Source organism: Anomalospiza imberbis, chromosome 11 (assembly GCF_031753505.1).
Source record: "Anomalospiza imberbis isolate Cuckoo-Finch-1a 21T00152 chromosome 11, ASM3175350v1, whole genome shotgun sequence".
Classification (NCBI taxonomy): domain Eukaryota; kingdom Metazoa; phylum Chordata; class Aves; order Passeriformes; family Viduidae; genus Anomalospiza; species Anomalospiza imberbis.
In genome coordinates, this window is record NC_089691.1 from 8,037,056 (window position 1) to 8,052,725 (window position 15,670).

General features: G+C 50.1%; 1 long non-coding RNA gene across 2 annotated transcripts in view; it reads right to left on the bottom strand.

Moving 5' to 3' along the window:
* LOC137480577 (uncharacterized) overlaps positions 1-15,670 on the bottom strand; it is a 64,210-nt gene that overhangs the window by 10,521 nt on the left and 38,019 nt on the right. For both annotated transcript variants that reach the window (XR_011002978.1, XR_011002979.1), the window contains one exon: positions 3,877-4,081. This is a non-coding gene — a long non-coding RNA (uncharacterized lncRNA). The remainder of the gene's footprint in view (positions 1-3,876; positions 4,082-15,670) is intronic.

The following is a 15,670-nucleotide window of genomic DNA, read 5'->3' on the forward strand; positions in this document are numbered from 1 at the left end:
CACAGAGAAAATAACCATGCTACAGATGCTCAATTAATTAACTCAATTTTTACCAGGGCCTCTTGGGTCATTCATTGTAGCTGTCTGTGCTGGGAGAGCCGGGCGCCGTCGCCTGCTGCAGCCGTGTCTGAAGCAGTATCGTGGCTCTGGAGATGTATTCCTCTCCACTCACCATGTAACTCTTCTGCCACCAATCCACATAATTTTCCCTTATTATTGAAGTGGTAAAATCAACTTCAGGAGCTCAGAGTCTGGTAGTAGGGATTCACAGTTTGGAGTCTGCAACTGTCTTGTGCAGTTCAGTGACATATGAAGGGAAAGAAAAAAAAAAACATTAATAATTCCAATTCCCTCGTCAATAATTTCACCCAAACAAACTTCCCACCCAAACCAGTGCTTTTAGACTGCTTTTTAGTGACTGGTTTAGAAGGCAGGAAGTGCTAGTAAATACACTCCTTCCCTGTCACAGCTGCAATTCCACTTTCAAACACATCTGACTTCAGAGACTGGGTTGGATTTTTGTGGCTCATGCTATGTTTCCTCCTTTATTCAGCGTTCAAAATGGCTGCAAGTAGGAGTTAAACCAGAGCCCAGTGATGCCAAGGCATTGCTCCCCTCCATCCTTCTGCCCTGTGTTCCAGGGTTCCCAGAGCAGCCGTGGGCTGGGATTTGGCTGGGGACTGTTTCCTCCGTATCCTTGTGTGCATCGCTGGGTGTGCCACGTTAGGGAACAAACGGTGGCTTTCTTTTGAGGTCTATAAAATCAGGAGAGCAGCTCCCTCACTGGCACCAGCAGAGAGCAGAACGGGTCCCAGGCAGTGTTATCAGCTGTGGCTGCAGCCCACGGCCTGCTGGAGAAGCGATGCCCGTGGAGAGGGTGGGATCTCATCCTTCGCCGCCGCACAGCCACCCGTGGCTGGGCACTGCCCTTCCCAGCAAAACCACCAGCAGCCTCTTCAGGGGATGAACGGCCCAACAAATTACAGGGAGGGACAAAAAGGGGATTTCGCTTTAACTTGCGACCATATTTTTTAATTTTTTTTTTTCTTGTGGACCTATGAAATGGCCAAAGTTTTTCAGGTGTGTTCCACAACCCAGCAAGAGCCTCTTCCCATGCTGGTCCATCCTTCATCAGCAGGGGAGAGGAGAGGGCCGGTGCAGGAGATGTTTCCTGATCCAGGATTTCGTGGATTCCCCTGCCCCAAGCAGCAGCTGCCGCAGGAGCCTCATTATGTGGAGGCACAGGCAGGGGACTGGCTTGGTGACAGCAAGTCTGCTCAGTCACAGCTCAAATGGCTTAATAGAAACTGGATCCAACGGGTCCAGCCTTGTGGGTTTTGATTTAAACTGCAGTTATAAGGTGTGATTAGAGGCGGGGGACACTGTGCCAAGAGCTAAGACGTGAAGCAAAAAACATATATTAAGAAAAGAAAGTCCTTCATCCTTCCCCTAAACCTGTATGTGTTTTTCCATCATTAACCCTTTGTCTACCACTGCCAGATACCCAAGGAAATCCTGGGCTGTCCGAGGACACCTTTGGCTCTGCTGCTTAAATCTGCAGAGGTCTGTTAGCACTGCAGAGGAGTTTGACCACTGAAGTTCTGACACGGATGGGTTTGCTATTAATAATAACCACAGCAGGGACCGACTGAGTCTTTCCTGCCACTGTGCCCGAGAGCCAAGGAAGTCCGTGCTCTCCCTGCATCCCTCACACTGCCCAGACAGGGCTGGAGCAGGGGCTGTGTTTGGTTGCCTTCTTTTTGGGTAAGTCCTATACAGTGTAAAAGGGAGCAGTGCCTTTCTGGACAGTCTTTTAACTGTCTGGAAACAGTTAAATCACATTTTTTTTTTTTCTGTCTCAAACTAGTTGCCCAAAACCTCAATAGTTAATTTGGCAACTGGAGACCTGTGGAAACGATAACACAGTTCAAACCATCAGCTCATATGGATAAAATCTTAATTCAATACAATTGCTGGTTCTTTATCTTCGTGTGGCATCATCACAAGGTTAATTTCAAGCTTTCCAGTAAGTTGTAATGTATCTTTTAACCTAAGAGCTCTTTTGCATGACACTGAAATAGGTCCTAGTCTATATAGATCTGCTGCCAATACAAATGTATGGTTCAGCAACAGTAAAGAGGATATAAAAGACTCCCACGTTACAAGTGTAGGAGGCAGAGGATATTTTAGCATGGCAGTGGTTACACTTTTGGCAGCTTTGCTATAAGAAACTTTGTTTTCAGAGCCTTAAAATATTCCCTGTGCAGTGCAGACTGACATATTTGCTTTCAGCAGAGCTGTCTCAGGGGCCAGGGCTGGTGAACGGAGCTCAAGGATGTGGGGGAACGCAAAGAAGATGGAATTAATACCAACCTATGTTTAAACAGGGTATTTCCTTACAAAATGCAAATATTTACAAATGCCATCAGATCCTGATAGGATTATTTCCATGAATACAGATGGGCACTCAGGAGGTACCTGCAGGCAGTGTGCCCAGCCCTGGAGCTGCTTCAGGAGCTGGGGGCAAGGCAAGGAAGCTGAGCAGGCAGGCCAGGAGCCAAAAATATGAGGACAAAGAGATGTAAGACAACAACCTTATGTAAAAAAATGTCTCTGGAGACTTCCACTATCTTCCATCTGCTGGAGATCTCAAGTTCACTGCCTAGATGCCACTGCTGGGTGCTGGTCTGGACCTGAGATGTTAGGGCCTCAAAGCAGAGGGAGCCCATCCACAGCTGGCAGGTGGATGCTGGCTTCCATGTGTCTCCCAAGTCATCCTGGAATCTCATGATCCACTGAGGCACCATGTTACCTGCGGAGAAAATCAGTCCTGCCTTGGTGCACTCTGGAATGGTCAGAGTAGCTGTGAAACCTTGATCCAGGCAGTGTTTTGAGCAGAAAAGGGGAACTTGTCTCACATGGCTGATGGGGACAGAGGCAGCAGGGACAGCAGCAGAGCCACAGTCCTGCCTGCTCCCTGCCCCACGAGGCAAGGCTGAGCTATCCTCCAGACCCCAAATGCTGAGGGCCACATACCATGTCCCTTGGCTCTGGGAACTCAGACCAGTAAGGGAGAACACCAGGAAGATTGTTTTGAAACTTCAGGATGGATTTCCAGACCCTTAGAGACTACTGAACCAGAGGCAGAGCAGAGGAGCAGGAGGGAGGTGGCTTTCTCCTGGGTCCTGACTCTCAAATGACATTTGCCAGGGTCCAACCTGTGGCAGGACAGAAGCAGAATCTTTGTGTCCTTTCTGATCACTTTGAGCCATCAATTTCTTGCAGAAGGGATATCTGAGAACTCATATGGGCCAGGATTGAATAGCAAAGCAAGTGTGAAGCCATGTTCTGCTCAAGAAAATACTGGGAAATGGGCAAATGTTGGCCTGGCCCAGAGTGTGAGCTGAGCATCAAACCCGAGAGAGCTCTGGTGAGAGGATCCAGCAGGACTGCTCTGTGTCAGGTGCAGGCCAGACAAGCTTAAGAGTGGAGTAAATAACTGAACAATGTCCTCTCAAAATGTTCTCTGCACACATACAACTCTAGAATTTAACCCTGTTTGTTAGAGTTTCTATGCCAGCAAGAAAAAGTACTTCTTATCATCAAGCCTCCTTTGAAAAGCTCATTGCTGCTTGTGCTGAACCTGGATGGGGTCTTGGCACAGAGGGTTTGGAGACCATGTGATGGCATTATAGTTTCATGCTAATCTGTCCTCATGGTGTGCTATTAAAAATAAATAAAAACCATGGCTTCCTAATCCACAGGTTACCAACTGTGGGAAAAATGTATTTGTCACTGCTTTAGCAAGGGATTAAAAGTGTCACACTTTTGTGTTTATTTATTACAAAGTGAATGTATAAACACATTGTTACTAACCTGAGTGTCTGCATTGTAAAATCCATGCAGCTGCTCCTGCAGGACCAAACCCTCACATCTTCAGCAGAAACCCTGTGCCAAGCCCTGCTGCAGCTGTGGGGGCTGCATGAGGGATGACCCGACCCCTTTGTGCATGGACAGCTCGGGGGATTTGGCAGTGCCTCACCAATAAATGTTCTTGCCAGTGGCAAGTTTGTTGGGATTCCTAGGAAGTAAAAGAGAAAGAAATAAGTTGTTTTGATAATAGATCAGGTATCAAAGAAATGAAAATAACCAGGTACTTTTGCAACCTGCAGGCTGAGCCCTCTGCCATGAATCCAGGTGTTCCTGCCTGGGGTCAAACTCCCCCCAGTTCAAAGAGGCAGCACGACAGCACTGGGGCTCTGATCTACACAGATGCATGAGGCCCAGCACAAGGTCTTCATTGCAGACTTCAGAGAAGCATTTTCATTTCATTTTGCTTCTCCAACCAGCCAGGTGAGGCAGTTCCCAAGGGGGAATCCTGCCCAGACCAAGGAACAGTTTCCTCCTCTTGTCTTTGCTGTACAGGATGAGGAAATAAATGGCCTCGTAGAAAAGCAATGAGCCAGACAGCGAGTGTCTTCCACCAGACTGCAAGTCCTCCCGCAGGGACACTCCTGTGCTCTGCACACACAGAGCAATGGGGTCCCACACCCTTGGAGGGAGGATGCATTGGCCAACATTTTGTCAACCAGCAAATAAAGATGAATTAGTCCTAGGAAAAAACCTAACCCGGTGTCTGCTCCACTGAACAAACTTTCCTTTGAATACTGAGAAGATGTCTGGGCTCAGCCCCTGCTGCTCCTTCTGTCCCAGCATACAGTGAGGCACCAGCCACCCACTCCTAATTAACTTGATGGGTAACTCAGCAGCACGAATCACCTCAAGTTACCTTGGCCGTGGAACACAGCAGATCCTTCCACAATGAAACAGCACGGCAGGAATTATCCCAATCCATAATTGCTCTGAGCAGACAATAAACCAGCTTGTGCTGGTGGAAGTAGCCACTCGGAGGTAATAACCCAGTGAGTAACAATAATGGCAGCAGATACTTGATAAAAAGCAGGGAACAAAAGAGAAAGCTTTCTCTATTATACAGAGAGCGGATGTTTTCTGTTTGCTTCCTTCATTTCAGAAATGCACTTGGCTCTTTGGAGAGCACAGCTCACCCGCACTCACAGCAAGAGGGGGCTGGGGCTGGGGGAGGAAAGGGGTCGTTCTTCACTGCTGAGATCATGAATAGGAAAATTGGTTTTCTTCTTTTAATCTTGGATTTCTACCCAGCTGGTACCCAAGCATTTTCTTTTCTTCAAGAGAACTGTTTGCATATCAGTGGGGGAAAAAATGCAAGCCTGTTTCTGGTTAAAAAAGGGCATTGAGGTACAGACTTGCTTGTTCCCCCCATCCACACTCCGTGAGTGCTCAAGACTGGGCAATAGGAGGGTTGAGCCATGCTTATCTGAGGAAAATTCCTAAAACCAGGAGCTTGCCTGTGCCTGGTGCAGGTGCCTGCTGTTCCTGCTTCTGCTCCTGCACGTGGCTGTGACCTCTTGTTGCCCAAGCTGCTCACACCGGGGGTCTGGCTGCTTGCCCTGTATCTGCTGGCCCACAGCTCTGCTGCCCTGGTCTAAGCCCAGAGCTCACGCAGGGGCTATTACCCTCCTGCCCCTGATGAATTCGTCTCTGAGAGCAGGACACAGGGCAGAGAAAAAAATAAGTCACCCCATGCTCCTCAAGTGCCACAAAGGCATGGCGGGAGCAGGTGGGCAGTGACTCAGCCCCGAGGATGTTTGTGATTGTGGCTCTGGCCCTGCACCAAGTGCTTGGCACCAGCTCTCCAGTGATGCCCATTCCATGCTGGGCTCCCTCCTGCTTCCACAGCCATGCCACCTGCCCCCAAGCCACCCCCTGCCCCCAGGAGGGCTGCCATGGGCACGGGTGTCGGTGCCACAACGGCTCCCATGGAGAGGACAGGAGGTGGGTGACATGGAAACCACACCAAGATGTGAGAGATGGAGCAGCAAAACTCAGGGGGCATTGTGGGGGGTTTAGAGATCCAAGTGCCAGCTGGGTGTGACACAGCCCTGCTCCAGCCACCCCGAGCTGTGCCCTGCAGCATCACTACGCCTGCAGCCAGCCATCTGCAGCACAGAGCACCAGGGGAAGGCTCTGCAGGCTGCAGGGGCTAAGCACTGCTCATTAAAGTGCCGGGGAAATGTGAATGAAGCAGATGAATGGAAGAAGAAATGAATGAAGGAGGGAAGAGGAAGTGAATGAATATTGCATTGACTTGGTGCCTTTCATCCCAGGATGGCAGAGCTGTGCAGCACAGCTGATGGGCAGGCACCGTGTCGGTGCTCCCTGGAGAAACCCCCGGTCAAAACAAATCAGATTATTTCCTGTTGACAGAGCCCTTCAGGGAAAGGCAAACAGGGAGATGTAGCATATGGATTCGTATTACTTGAAGCGCGAGGTTTTCCCCCAACAAAATCCCTCCAACTCCCCCTTAATCGATGTGACAGATCATTACTTTCTGAGTTGCTCTCATTCTTGCTATTCCAGACACCGGGTGATTTCCATGGCAACAGCATCCCAGCCACCCCAGGCCTTGTCCTAACCTCTGTCATCTGCTGTCGAGTCACACCAGTGCATAACCTGCAGAGAGGAGCAGCAGGGCACAAAGGTGCCTTTTGCACTGCGGGGGTTAAGGACCCCTCTCTCCACCCTCTGCAGCCCTCCCCTGTGAGCCCCAGGGAACCTCTTGCAGCCAAGCACCACACAGGGCTTGCAGGCAGCTGTGGAGGAACATGTGGAAATGAAAAAAAATATTTTCTGGAGGTTTTATTGCGATGTTTTAGGACACAATCAGCTGAACCCTCTGGCTGAATCTGGCTGAAACTGGGATCCAGGATGGTTTGAATGGGGATGATGGGAAGGAGCTGCAAGATGCTGTTGCTCCCTTGTTAATGCAAAGCAGGGTAGGGACCAAACCTGGATGCTTTGGGGAGGCAAAAGAATCCAGCTTTACTTCTGGTTTGGTGGAGAAAATGTGCTCTCTTCTTCTCCACCTTCGGAAGGAAGGGATGTGAGCCTGCAGCAACCTGGTGCGACCACCACGAGCAGCACACCCTGCCCAAAGGAGCAGCCCCCCTGGAACGTGGTGCCACTGATTTCCCCTCAAGGCCAGGGTGTCCCCACTTGGCTGCATGGCACTGGGGTGCTGTCACCCCCCAACATCATGTAGGTGCTCCTCTGGCAACTCACAGCTGCTCACAGCTGCGACATTTTACAGGTGTTTAGTGGAGTATTTGAGGCCGGATGCAAAGCTCAGGAATCATCTGTGGGCTTTGAGTAGTTTTTGGAGTGGACCTGAAGAGCACAAAGCCTGCTGTGCGTGGGGCTCTGGGTACACAGCACTGCTGAGCTCTGCTCACACAGGAACCGCCTCCGCTGCTGAGGGAGCTGCAGCAGCTTGTTTGGTTTTGCCTCTTTCACTTACCCTGCTCCCCCCAGCAAACAGCTTCCCCTCTGAAAGGCCAGGGAGGATTGCCGGTGGCTGAGTGCCACTGCAGGGCCTGGGAATGGGCTGTGGTAGAGCACACAGGGGCACTCGGTCCTCACACCTCACCTGAACCAGCAGATAAAGTGCCTTTGTTCAGTCACATCACCTTTGTGATTCAAGGTTTGCCCCAGCACAGGGTGTTTTCCTGCCAAAGGTTTGCTGCCCTGCCTCTGCATCAGCCTGCATCTCATGTAAGCTGTGTCGAATTTCGTGGTAACCCTGCAGAGTTACTGCCCTATAACAAACACAATTGCTGCACTAGACCCAGCTCACCACTTAGCTCATCCAAATATTAACCAAGCACCAAATGCAGAGCCGTGGACCTGCTTCCCTATCTTCCCACAAGAAGTCTGGCCACTGGGCTTGGTAATTGCAGGACTGGACCCAGATGAGAGGATCCATCTGCAGACTGGGCCAGCAGCTTCCTTGAGCAAGGCTGACTGCTCAAAAACTCTGCTGGAGTTTTTACAGTTGTATTCAATCAACCCTTTCTTTACCTTCTCTCCACAGATGGCCAAAGAGATGTTCTGTCCTGCCACAGCCTGAGCTAAGTTGCTTTACCTGACTGTTAATGGCCTGGGCTCGGAGGTCAAAGGCTCTTGGTTGAATTCTGGACCAGTTCCTTGGCCTTGCATGGTGAAGCATCCATGGATTTGGGGCGTCCATGTTCACAGCACAGTAATTTCTCCAAGTACTTCAACACAAACTGCTCCACGGCGGACCCCAGCCAGAGCTGGAACATCTTTGGTGATCGTGGGTCTGAGGAGGGACACAGCTTTAGGGAGGGAAGGGAGCACGTTTCTGTAATGCCATCACCTGCCCTTCAGGAACTGTTCACACTGATGCAGGGTTTAGCACTGAACCTAAATAGATTCAGATAACTTAATAAAAACCAAGGGTCTAAAATACATATCATGGCAAAACCTGGATTAAACAAGCTATCAATATCCTCTTTATAATTAAAATAGGGGAAAGACCTGCAACCCCTCAGCTTTACTGGGAGTATGGTGGTATGGCCCTTGCTGGGAGCAATGGCTATAAATAACCCAGGCCAGGGGATAACTGCTTTGCCAGCTCTGCAAAAGGATGGGTGACCCTGGTGCCACTCAGCCGGGAGAGCTTTCCAGAACAGGGCCAGCTGCAGGAAACACTGGGTGATGTTCTGGGGCTGCGTGGGCAGGACCAGAGCAGAGCTGCTCCTTTTCAGCTTAACCTCCCCAGAGCACTCAGGCAGAGCCAGCCCAGGCTGTGTGGAGCTGGAGCACTGCTCCTCCACCCACACAGACACCGTTTGGGAGAGAGGAAGAGGGAAAAAAAAATCAGAAGGCAAATTGAGAGTTACCTCCGTATTTTCTTTGCCTGCCACCCCCATCACTCCCCTTCAGTCCAATCATTCTCTTCCTCTTCAATCGAGGCCAATTTGCAAGAGGAGCAGCTCCCAGTGCCTGAGTGCAAAAGCCTTTAATTACTGTCATCTGGGAGGCTGTGCCAGGCTCCCCTCCAGGGCCTTTTCATACTTTTCGGAAGACACTGCTCCGGGACTTGACGCCCCCAAGATGCCATTTGTTAGGCTTTATTTAAAAAGAGCACTCCTTGCCTGTTGGGAGGCTGGGGAGAAAGCTCCTGACAATCCACGTGCCCTGCTGCTGCATGAACATGGCAATCACATCTGGGCAGTGGCTGGTTCTGGCTGCCCCATGGGGTAGCAAGCTGGCAGCAGCCCCTGCGTGTGGCAGTCACCACATGCAAACCCTGAGAACTGCACTGCTCTGTCCCTTTGCTGCCTCTCCTCCTGTTTCTTGACTGAGGATGTAGACAAGGCTGTAAATGGGGTCAGACCGGGACAAGGAAAATTCGGGGAGACCTGGCAATTGTTAAATGAAGTGGCCCCAAAGCACTGTCTCCCAGGAGTCCCCAAACCTGCACCTCTGGGAGCACACTCCCAACTGGAAGGCACATTCCCTCCTGCACAGCGTGGGTTTTGGTGTCAGCCAGGGCTTTGTGTTTTATCCTGCACAGGGAAACAAAAAGGCAGAACCTCCATAAACCAGCCTGGCAGACCCAGCAAGTAGGGAGAGGAACCTCCTTTCCCCTGCCTGCCCCAGCAGCTGCAGGCAGGACTCGAGGCTGGATGGCCCTTGGGGTGAGACAGGATGAGTTGCCTTAAACATAAACACAGCCTGAGCTGAGACCTGGGACTCTGCCCACACAGCGACCTTGCAGCTTGGGCTCAGCATACACTGAGATACATGGGAAAGGATGCCAGAAAGTTTCCAGATGTCCAGGACCAGCACTCATGGGACATACTCTGTGAATTACACCCACCAGAGCTATCCTTCTAATATTTCATCTTTGGTGCATCACCTGTGGCAGAGAAAAGCTGCAGAGGAGGATTTCTGGAGAGCCTCTGCCAGTGGGTGGCACTGCAAAACCAGCAGTATGGAAGGAGCAGCAATGCACGGGCCTGGGGGTGGAACAGCAGCAGCGCAGACGTTGCTCTCACAGAGTGCTGCACATCTCCCGTGGATTGGATATGGGCAGCGTGGGGACGCTGCAGCCTGGCTGCTGGGAGCAGGGAAGCTGCTGGGGGGGAGAAGAACAGGCACAGGGGCAGGCAAGAGGGCATCACCAAGGAGTTCGAGGTGCTGCGGTGGTGTGGGGTGAGCCCAGCCAGCAGGAGGACAGGTCCATCCACGTCCACATGGGACAGAGCCAATTCGTGTCCATGTGGATAACCTCCTCAAAGGTAGGAGCAGCTCCTCAGCTTCCCTTGCCCTCCTACTGTAATGTTCTGTCCGCAGCTAAAGGTCATGTAACAGGTCACCCTAAAATGTAAGGTGTAAAATGTAAGGTGTCACCCAAAAATGTGAGGTCTCACCCCTAGGAGGTGGCCAGGCTCCTGTCCCCAGCCTGTAGCCCCAGTGAAGAACACGGTGTGGTAGGTGTGACAGCTTTTGGACCATCTTGCCTGTGGGCACAGGGCCCCTGGAAGCACCATGGCCACCAAAGATCTGCATGACCCAGGGGACTGGGAGCCCCGAGGGAAAGTGTGCTGCATCACCTGCATCCCCTCCTGGCCAAGTGGGAGCTAAGGATCCAGAGGCAGCTGGGTAAACCTTGAGACTGCTAAAACAGGCTCTGCACTGGAGACTGGCCTGGTCTGAGGGTCCATGTTAAAGATCTAGAGTTCTGCTCCAGTTCCAAAGTGGTCCTGCTCCTCACACCCCTCCTGACACAGATTTTACCCCTGATTGCACCTCATCTACACCAGATGTCCCATCTCTGGGGACCAGTTAATTGCCAGTAGATCTCCAGTTAGATTTAATATCCCCATCCAGCTAAAAATGCTCTGAGAGGTGTCCAAGGCAGTAAATGCTCTGTTCTTCTTCCTTTCACTAATAGGCAACAAACAAAGGAGCATTTTCTTCTTCTCCCCCATGATGTCCCAGCAGTAGCTGGGAACCACAAAGCTTTAGAGAAGTGGGCTTATGTCACCCCAGTCTGACTCCAGGACCATGAGGCCTCATGCTGGGAGTGGGACATCTTTGAAGAGGAAGTCAGAAGGATGGGCGGGGAGCCATCACAGAAAAACCTGCGTTGTGCAGAGGGAATTTGGCTCTGAAGGGCTGAACTGTCTGCCTGGAGGGAGCAGCCAGCTCTGCTAATGTGTATTTTCTCTGGCAGGAGCAAAGGCTTCATCCAGCAGGTTGTGGACTAGCAGGAGACATGAGTGCCACCTCTAGAGGAGGATGCTCCCATTAGCAGGGTGTTTAAAGATGTGGCACCAGGGCTCCCTCCAGCCTCTTCCTCCTGCAGGGAACACTGCTGGCTGGCATGGCGGGGGTGGCTGCAGAATCCCATCTCCTGCCTGCCCACATCCATGCTTACAGAAAAGCCTGGGTACAGCCCACTGCAGACTGGGGAAGAGCTTCAATCTGGCCCTTCTGCTGCGAACGGATCTGATTTGCTCCTGGTGCTGAGCGCTCTGTAATTACAGTACATCCCACTTAATCGGGATGTGCTTAATTGGGAAATCCACTTACCGGGATGTCACCTAGGGAACCGATTTAAGCTTGATAACACTTAAGAGCAATGCCTGCTGCTTTATAGGGAAGGTAATTCTCCTACAGGGAGATGCCTTCAGGTGGCTGAATCACACTCCTCCTTCCAGCAGCATCCAATGCTCCTGGCTGCTTGTTCCTGCAACAGATTTCAGCTTTCCCCTTAAGTAGGTTACAGGCAGGAAATACACCAACTGCTACTGCCAGCTCACTGCTGTCCTCTGCTCCAGCTGAACAGGCTGCCACTGCCATGTGGGGCAGCCCCCAGCTGTCCCCCTGCCTGGACCCACACACCTGGCATGCCTGACCCCCTTCCCCCTTTGAAGACAGCTCTCCTTCCCCAGATGGAACAATTTTTGAAGCTGGTAACATGATTAGGCCTGGCCAAGCAGCTCTTTGCAGCAGAAGAGGGAGCAAGATGACCTGGTCATCATCTGGATCAGGGCAGAGCAAGACTTTTGGAGACAACCAGCTACTATTAACTATTACTATTAAGCTCAACACTTGTCCTCCCCCTACTCCCATCCAGCAATCAAACACAGCAAATGTCCTAGTGACAATAAAAAGGGGGCCTGGGAACAGTCCTTAGAGTCAAAGTTGAGTCAAGCACTTGGAAGGGCCAGTTTTCTGTCTGGTTTTCCATGGGATGAGGGTTTATGTGGTCACCCTATCTGTGCATGCACATACAGATCTTATAGATACCACCAGTAACTGCTAAACCTCTTGATCTATCTAGGCAGGGAGAAGCAGCCTTTCCAAAAATGACAAATTCACACAGATTTTGTACTAGCAAGAACCAGAGGAGAGAAAACTTACAAATATCCAACGCCTCACCATCTCTCAGAGATGGGACAACATTTTGCAACCCCAAACCCCCATGAGTCACCTTTCCATGTAAGAGGGATTCCAGCTGCGCCAGGATCATTAGTTCTCCAACTTTTTGGCATCACCTGGCTTGTTTCTGCCCTTTTCAGCCAGACTACCTTTCCTCTCCCAACTGCACCAAACCACACTGCCCCACTTCTAAAGGGGAGCCCTTGGATGGGGGCTGCCTTTGTTACCAAAATATCTGTCCCATGCAGCTACAACTCAACACAACTTTTCAAAAAGCTCTGCTGATCTTTTTGTTCTCACCAGCCACAAGGAGCTGGGGTGACTCAAGGCAAACTCTTTGGATGCATAATTGTGATTGCCTTTCAGACACTTGAAAATGCAATAGCTTGACATCAAACGAGGGATTTTTATGGCTGCACATGTTTTGTATTTCTCTGAACAAGCGAACTTCCAGATTAGCTACATTGGCTTTTTAAAGTGCTATAACATATGCAAAGGCAGTTGTAATGTATAGTGATTTCTGTAAAAACAAGAGCTAAGTGCTGAAATGTCTCCTGATTTATCGTTTTGCTTCTCCTAACCCACGCTGGGAGAAGGGGTAAATGCAATCCTCTACTCCCTTTTTGGCTTCTTCCAGCCCAGAGACAGATGGAAGATAAAACACCACGTACTACAGAACTTGTGCCTTTCAGCCACTCTGGTAACTGGAGAAGAGAAAACCCTCTCAGTTCCCCAGTATCACAAGCAACAGCACACACAGCAAATGGCTTTCCAAGGTGCAACACAACGTGAATGGTGAAGCTTCACCATCACAGCAGCATCTGGCTGGGCACAATGGGCTGGGCAGCACCTCCCAACAAAGATGCTGGAGGGTCCAAATGAGCAAATCACCCTGATGAAGCACATTAGCAGGGTCAGGCCTCTGCTTTCCTGACAGCAGGGTCACCTCCTTGTCTCCACCTCTTGTTCCTGCCTCTCTTTTCCTTCACACTGCTATAATCGAGGCAGAAACCCATGAGGCTGTGCAATGGGATTGCTCTCCACGTCACTTGCTCGTGTTGGCTTAAATATTCATGCTGAACCATTACCAAGGACCACATCCTCGACACAGATGTCTCAGGGGCTGGGCTTACTTTTTGCTGAAACTGAGCTGTGCAGAGGCTTGGCAAAAGAAAATATCCCAGCAACCAAGGTTCCCATTTTCTGAGCTTGGGTGGAAGAAATAAAGTACCAGCTCAAGCTCCATTTTAACTTGAGGAGAACAGCATCATTTATCAGAGCCAAACAGGTTCTTCCCCTCCCCTGCTAGAGAGCCAAGCTGTCCCCTTGCTGTGCTGGGGCTGCTTCCTCAGTGCCAAGGCAGGGCTGCCACCGGCCAGGGCTCTGTGGCCACTGCCATGAACACTGCTGGCAGTCAGTGCCACAGTCAGTGCCAGCTGACACGAGGGTGAGTGTCCCAGCCTTACCTGGCGCAGCTCACTGCAGCCAGGTTCAGACAGAGCCCCTGGAACAGGGATGAGTCCTTATGAGCTGGAGGTTTTTAAGCTCATGCTCTCATGCCAGGCGTGTTCAAACCCATCCTTTCCCACTGAGCAACTGCAGCTCTCTGCTGCCAGCACGAACATGTAAATCCACCTGGCTGCCTCTCACATCCGTTTTTACACATCACAATGGTTGTACAACAATCTGGAGGGTCAGCAGACCTGCAATCTTTAAATTAACCTTGTGCATTTTTATAGAAAACAACACTTACCCTAGCAGAGTTTATATGACATGGATTTCACGTGCTTTGTTACTGCAAATTAAACACAATTATTTAACAGCTGCCAACAGCACTTTTTGCATCACTGCATCTTTTGCCTCACTGCATTCTAAAAGCTGTTTAGCATAACCATGGTTAAAATGCAGATTATTTTTAAGGTTTTTAGTGCATTTGCTGTCACATGAGAAGGGGAAAGTCCAGCACTTGCAATTGTAAGCTGGCTGGATGGGAACCTTCCTGTACCATCAGAATGTCACCTCAGTTTCCTGGCTGTCATTGTGCCACTAAGAGAAATATGAAGGAGGGGAGGAGATGTGGAAAGGAGAGAGTGTCCTCAAATGGAAAAAAAACACACAGCAAAGAGAGGATCAAGTCTCAAATGTTAAGGGATCCTTCACTTGTACTAGCAGTTCCTGCTAAGTGATCCCTACTCAATCCTTGGGGTGCCAGAAACTTCTCCTCCTCTCATTTCTTTTCAGGGCCAGGACACAGCAGAGATGCCAGATGAGCAGCATTGGCTTTCCTGCTGAAGTCCTGGGACCTGAACATCCACCCTTTTGTTTTTGAAAAGACTGGGGATACAAACCATTGTTTTCCAGCTAATTGCAGAGAGCTGGAAAGGCAAAACAGCAATATTTGCTAACAGCAAATATTTGGAGACCTCAGTCCAAACTATATTGATTCACTGAGTGTAAACATGGGCAGAGAGAGAGAGCTTCAGGCACTTCAGCATCTCACGGCTAATTAAAGCTGGGAGAAATTTGTCTCAGCAAGTTGTGAGCCTTGTACTTCTCCAGTGTGACTAAGTCCCCATGCAATATCTAATTTACCAGGAGGGGCAATGAGCTGCCAGCACCATGTTCCTGCAGGCACAGGGGGCTAATTTAAGGCAGTTTGATGCTCCAGGGCAATCCTGCTTGCCAGCTTATCTGCACCATCCCAATCCCAATTGGTCTTGTAAACTGCAAGACAGCTCAGTGGGATTTTTAATTGTAAAGGAGTATTCAAAAAATCCCAACAAAATCTGAGAGCCTGACCAGAACGACGGGTTCTTGTGGTTTCTGCAGGGCTGTTTTTCCAGTGAGGCAAATTTCCAGTGAGGGTTCTCCTCCTGCAACCCAGCAATGCTGAAACATGCTCCTAACATTCACAGGACCTTGAGGCTTTCAACCTCCTCTGAGTCCTGTCCTTACCCATGGTGAGAAAGTCATGGCACCATCTTGCTTGGTATTAGTGATGCAAATCAAGATCAATTTCTCCATAAATAACTCTTTACCAAAGATTCTGTCCTTTGTGTCCAGCTCCAGCTGAAGAGAAGGAAATCAGCATCAACTGCACATCTAACAGCAAAAAGAGATTTCTCTGAGGGTACAACTGAATTATAACAGAGCTGGATTTTGGGAACTGCTCTCTACACCCCAGAGCTCTCCGTGGGGAAAGGTAGAGGTACTCAGAGGTCCCAATTTCCATTTCATTTCCCCATTGTTTCCCTGGGCTGCAAATGCTTCTTTCCTTAACTTTCCAGCCCATCCTGACCCACAGGCCAGGCCTATC